This window comes from Hydra vulgaris, chromosome 05, assembly GCF_038396675.1.
Source record: "Hydra vulgaris chromosome 05, alternate assembly HydraT2T_AEP".
NCBI lineage: Eukaryota > Metazoa > Cnidaria > Hydrozoa > Anthoathecata > Hydridae > Hydra > Hydra vulgaris.
Window position 1 is genome coordinate 26,197,844 of NC_088924.1, and position 6,882 is coordinate 26,204,725.

Consider the following 6,882-nt stretch of genomic DNA (forward strand, 5'->3'; position numbering starts at 1 on the left):
AGAACAATTTATGTTTTTTTTTTTTTACTTTTAGTACTGTTGAGAATAAATGTATAATTGAACCAGGAAAAAATTGATGGTATATGCTTTTTTTATATTATATTAACAATTCAGATATACCATCATAATACGATAACAAAAACTGACATCATTTTTAATGGGAGATGGCAAAAAATTGACTGAGTTTGATAAAAGGGTGAAGTTGTTCAACAAACCGGGTCATCATCTGACATCATTATGCATATATGACCCTACGATTCAAGTAAAATAAGTAATCAGTTTGCCATATTTCTCTTTAGAAAGTGTAAGAAAAAAGCATTGTTATGCTGAGAACCTACCTATTGAGCAAGCTTTGACCACCTATTTTATAAATTTGAGAGACAGAAGTGGAAGTGCGAATCGCAAAAGAACTAACAACAATGCTCTAAATTGATTTTAACTTTGTAGACTAGCATTAATATAGTATTTAGTAATAATACATGATTTTTACAATTTGTATTTATTTCCATTAATTATCAGTTGTCAGTCTCCATTTTATAAAATGAATTAAAAAACTATTTATTTATAGTATAATAATAATACATAAATACTAGTTTCCTAATGCTATTATCATCACAATGTTAATGGTATTCGTTTTAAAGTGAAATTTTGTATCAATTTTATTGTTTTAATGTTATATTTATATATATATATATATATATATATATATATATATATATATATATATATATATATATATATATATATATATATATATATATATATATATATATATATATATATTTATATATATATATGTATATTTATATATATATATATATATATATATATATATATATATATATATATATATATATATATATATATATATATATATATATATATATATATATATATATTATTTTTACTTTATTTACAACACCATTTGATATACAACAAACCCCTACAAAGCTTACAATAATTCAGTTAAGATTCAATCTGAGTTATTGAAACGTAATAAATTTAACATCAATAACAACATAAAATCACGTTCAACAATGATAAACATTCTTACTGTAGTAAAATATAGTACTAACTGATAAATTTGAACAAATAAATATAAAATTAACAAAAACAATGAATAAATAAGAACATTAACTTGAACTTTAACTAAATCTTGAATTTGAATTAATTGGTACTAATTTATTCAAGCATAACCTTAAAAAATAAGTTTTTATAACAAATTATATGTATAACTAGTTATACATATAGTTAACTATCAGGAGCTATATGTATAACTATATGCATTTTAAAGCATATTATTTTATTTAAACATTACTTAGATCATATTACTTTGAAAACTGGACCCATAGGCTTTATTATCAATAACACTGTGGTACTCCAGATTAAAAATTGAAAAGTTTCTGTAAATATCCTGTTTTTGTTCCTCAATGTAGTTTGTAAGTCCCTTAAGTCTTAAGGACTTTATTATATATAAAGTTAAAAGTTTTGGACCATAAAAAAAGTTACAGAAACCCATCCTATTTTTTTCTTTTTTTAATAAAGAAAATTGGGAATTCTTTGACTTTCAAACCTGCATTTCTTTGTGGGACACTGCAGTGTCCCATGCATGCAAGATTGGTTTTTGACAACATTTCAACTTGCATCAGTTAATTGTTTGCAAATAATTTACTCAAGATCTATATTCAAATAACTATTATATTATCCTAATAATACGTCTATTTGCACAAATCTTAATCTTATTTCTATAAGGAAAGATAAAAATTATTCGTGGTACTTACATACTTGCTTGCCATTTTCTTTATTAATATAAAATATTTTCACACAATATAAACGTAACGCAATGCAATGTTGATTTAAAAAATTTTTTTTTAGTTTTTTTTTTAGTTTCCAGCTTTTAAATTAATTCCCATGCAAATCCCACAGGAAACCCACGTGGGATTTCCCATGTGTGTAAATACCATATGGTTCCCACATGTAACCCATGTGGGATTACCCACATGGGTTTAAGGTGACAAATTTCCATACGGATACTACATGGGAAAATCCGTCCCACATAAATCCCATCAATCCCACACGGAACCCATGTGGGACGCGGTTTTATTTTTCACTGGGTAGTGCTTCCAATACTGATACCTTTTTTCAATACCTGTATTTCGATACTAAATTTCAATACCGGTAATACCGTTATAATACCGGTATTAAACATTTTTTTAAATTTATCATAATATGAATAAAATCTCAAATTAATAGTAAAATTTTTGTTGATTCAATAAGTTTATTTATTTTATATCAAAATGACTGACATTTTCATTTTTTGCCTTTTTCTCCTTTGTAATATATATATATATATATATATATATATATATATATATATATATATATATATATATATATATATATATATATATATATATATATATACCAAGGAAAATCTTAAAGGCCACTGCTGTTACAACAAAGAGATATGGTATTCAGAGTTTAGCACAAACAGCTACTTTGGCCAATGTCATTAACTCAGCTGGTGGAAACCTAAAGGAAATTGATATTTATCTTAAGTCAGCCAAGGTCCATTCAAATGATGCAATTAGTGATAATGTTTAAAAAGATTTTAATAAGGTTTAATAAGGTTTAAAAATAAAGGAAGATTTCATTAAAATATCCCAGGGAAAACTATTTGTGTTCATTTTGATACAAAATTAGTAAAAGAGTATTTTTATGGTGAAAATAGAAATGTTGAGCGCTTCGCACTAGTGATTTCAAGTCCTAGTATTGATTAAGAACAACTTCTTGAGGTTCTTTCTATAACAGATAGTCGTGGAATAACACTAGCCAAAGCTATTAAGGAAATATCGGAATCTTGGAATCACTGGGATTTAATACATAGTGTATGCTTTGACACTACATCTTCAAATAAAGGTGAGAAAAATTTGTGCACCTAATAGTATAATAGATAATACTTTTGTAATTTGTTATAATTTTCATTACACTTTTTAATTTTTTCTTTTCAAATAAATGAATCAAATTAAGGCTGGATGCAGGGTGCATGTGTATTGCTGGAAAAATTGATGTGCAGACCGTTAATATGGTTTGCTTGCAGACATCAAATATATGAGCTCCATATTAAGGTTAAAACCATGCTATTTATTGTTTATTTATAAAATATTTTTGTTCTAGTTCTGTTCAAATGGCTTTTTTATTTTATCATTTGTCATTATCTAGCATGCAGCACTTGCAGTTTCTAGGATAGCTTCAAACGGACCAGTTGATAATCTTTTCAAAAAATTCAAAATTTCTGGAAAACTATAAAGTTACACATAAATTTAAACAACCCTAACAGGTTTGAATAAGGGAAGCAAAAAGGAACATTTTTAGAAGAAAAGGTAGAGATTTGTATATTTCTTTTTTCTAAATTAAAAAAAAATCATATTAAAAAATTTGAATTACATTTTTTCAAAGGCTTTTGAAACCAAAATTTATCTTGAATGTTCCTTGTTCACAGACAATTTTCCACGTGGTGACTACAAGCATTTGGCAGAGCTTGCTCTGGTTTGGCGAGGCAGTGATAAACTAGCAAATTTTAAGTTTCGTAAACCTATAGCTTTTCATCATGCAAGATTTTTATCAAAAGCTATCTAGTGCATGACAATAGAACTGCTTACATTTAATTTTCAATAATGAAATAGCAATATTTCATCAAGTTACTGAGTTTATTATGCTATTTCATGCAAGATCGTTTCTGAAAGCACCATTGGCAGCCTCTTCTCCTTGCTCAGATTTATGTGCAGTCAGGAGCATGATCAAGTATGGATCATTTAATAAACAATTTCAACTGCAGCAATTAAAAGTTTAAAAAATCATTTATGGTTTCTTTCAGAACAAAATGTTGTACTTGCTATATGCGATGAAACGCTAGACATTAACATAGGAGAAAAAGTTGCCAAAAAATTATTTTTATACCCAAAACCTTCAAGATTATTATATTACGTAAAAAACGGGTTTTTTTGAGAAACCAGGTAAAAGTTTTAACATAAAAAACTTACAAAACAACACCTAAAGCTGTCCTAGTAGTCTCTATTTTGCGGAATTATTGTTTTAATTGATCACACAAATGTCTCTACTCACTTAAACAAAAAACAAAACAAAAAAAATTAATTAAGGGGATTTAACTACTCATAATATGACTTTTTGGGGCAAAAGTTTAACTTTCGAGCCCGTTGAGTGGGGTCTAAAATTGGAGCAAATAAATTAAATTTTGTTTTTTATTGATCCTAGAGTACGCTCACAGCACATGGAAAACAGTGCCTTTAGATTTTTAAAAATATTTGACCCACCCTAATATATATATATATATATATATATATATATATATATATATATATATATATATATATATATATATATATATATATATAAAATTTAGGCGACATCTTTAATAGTATGTGTAATAATATTATAAGCATTAAAACATCATATACGGTATCATACTATTTATTTCATTTTTAAGTAATATTTCGGTTCATATAGTGAGAGCCATTATCAAACTAATAAAATCGTTAAAAAAACCGTTTAAAAATTATAATAAACATAACCAAATGATGTCATTGCAACGTCAGATATTCAACATTTTTTAATTTTACAAAAAATGGTTTCCAATGGTGAGTCATCACCAAATTGCCATTGTCACGATTCAAAACGTTTTCTTTAGGTTTTGAACATCGTACACGTTGTATTTCAATTGCCTCACGAATTTTTCTTGTGTAGTTGTTTAAAATAACAGAAAGCGTTTTAGGGTTCTCCCAGTTTGTTTTACCATTACAATGTTGGCTTTTGTAACATTATTTTTATGTTCTTGAATTCGTGTGGAAATCTTTTTTTTTGTTTCACCAATATAACATGCACCACATGTGCAATTAAGTTGGTACACTCCTGGATGACTGTTCGGAGGCAGTTTAGACTTGTTTCGGCAGAGTATATTTATCAAGGGATTACCAAACGGAAGACTGTTTTAACACTGACTTTACGAAACTCTCTTCTTAGAACAAGGCTTAATTTTGGGACCCATGGTAAAATAACAAAGATTTTTGGTATCAATTTTTTGTGAACTAGATTTATTTGTGGAGCATTTATAATTTTTAGCAATATCTGAATACTGTTTATATGAATGTCCATTTTCAGTAAAAATCTTAATAAGAAAATTAATTTCATCTTGAATGTTATGTTCTGAACAAATTTTGTATGCTCGAGCTAAAAAAACCTTTAAATATACTAACTGCGATTCGGTGAAATACATGATTTTGGTTTTTTAAGTACGTTTGTAATTGCATCTTTACGATGTATGGAAAACTCATATTTGTGAAGGGAGTATTGGTTGAAATACAAATATCTAAAAAATTTAATTGGTGTTGAGCATTTTCGTATTCGCATGTATATTGGATTGATTTATCTTGTGAATTTAAAAGTGTTAAAAAAGAATTAGCGTCATAAATATTAGTAAATCGAGCATGGCTATCATCAACGTAACGTTTATAAGACTTTGGTGCAATATTGACATTTAAAGCCTGTTGAATAGCATTAGATTCAATATGTTGTAAATATGCTTATGACAAGACAACCATTATGAAATTAAATTTTGGGACGAAAGTCAGTCGCGCGGACCACTTTTGGAAAATATTTACAATAATATGTTGTGTATTCCTCAAAATAAAGTGTTGAAGCTGAGAGATTACTTAAAAAAGAAATAAATAGTATGATACCGTATATGATGTTTTAATGCTTATAATATTAAATTAATGCCCAATTAAAACAAAAAACGGTTACAATCTAATGGTCGAATATAGGAAAAAATTATTAACTATTTCAAAAAATGACTCTAAAAAAAGATTTTACCATTGGGGTCTCAAGTCAAGGGATGCGGAGTCCCAAAAAAGACTACGGATATAAAAAGCACAAAAAGATTACTTTTTCATAGTTATTGGTATCCAGGAGCTCTAAAAATATGAATTAGTTTATAGATTACCATTAGGAAAAAATTGAGACTATTAGGTAAGAGGAACAATTATTTTTTAACCCGGAGTCCTTAGGTATAAAGGCGGCAAGGGCTCCGGGACTCCAGGACACCGGGCCTAAAAACAACAAGTTTTAAGTCATTAAATTTCATGAATTTTTTACTAATAGCAGATCATAAATCAACAAACATGTTTAGAGCCTAAGGACACCGCAGACTTGCCGAAAGTAGAGATATAAAACCGGAGTCCTTTGGGACTCCGCATCCCTGCTTACGACTCGCAAATAAAATTAGACAGCTTCAGACAATGTGGTTGAATTAAAAAATTATTTTCAAAATTTATTTGCAATTCAAGTTATAAAAAATGTTTGTAAAATAAAGAATTAGCTGTTTTGATAAATTTTGAATAGATTTTAATACATTGTCATTTTAGAGAAACGAATTTGAAATCACATCTAGTAAAATGAACAGATCGAAATTAACCAATCCTTTCCAGAACGCTTGAAACTTTAAAATCAGATTATAAACAATTCAAAAATGATAGAGACAATATTTAACGAGCAAAGGAGTTTAATAACTCAGTGGGCAGAGAGACGACCATGAAACGTTCTGAAGACGTCCGTTTTGGACCAGGAGACGTTTCAATCGGACAAAAAGGAGACATCCAAAGGACGTGCAAATTTAAATGTTTTGCGTCCGTCCCTAAGAAACGAAATATACGCGCAACCAGGACGTCACATGAGACTTTCTATGGACATATGTCCGACGTCTTACTGACGTCCTTAGAACAACTAAAACCAACTGGAGCGTCCTTGGGACTTCTTATTTTAGGTTTTATTTTTTTAATTAAGGTTAAAATCTGTGGTTTATGACTA

The 6,882-nt window shown here is 28.0% G+C and overlaps 1 long non-coding RNA gene across 2 annotated transcripts; it reads left to right on the forward strand.

The window, feature by feature from the left end:
- The first annotated feature begins 2,426 nt into the window (after nt 1-2,426).
- Nucleotides 2,427-4,052, forward strand: LOC136080023 (uncharacterized). Of its 2 annotated transcripts, XR_010638386.1 has the most exons (4): nt 2,433-2,919; nt 3,031-3,128; nt 3,223-3,383; nt 3,460-4,052. It is a non-coding gene; the product is annotated as an uncharacterized LOC136080023 (long non-coding RNA). The 2 variants fall into 2 exon arrangements; XR_010638385.1 differs by having other exon boundaries at nt 2,427-3,128.
- Nucleotides 4,053-6,882: the final 2,830 nt, after the last annotated feature.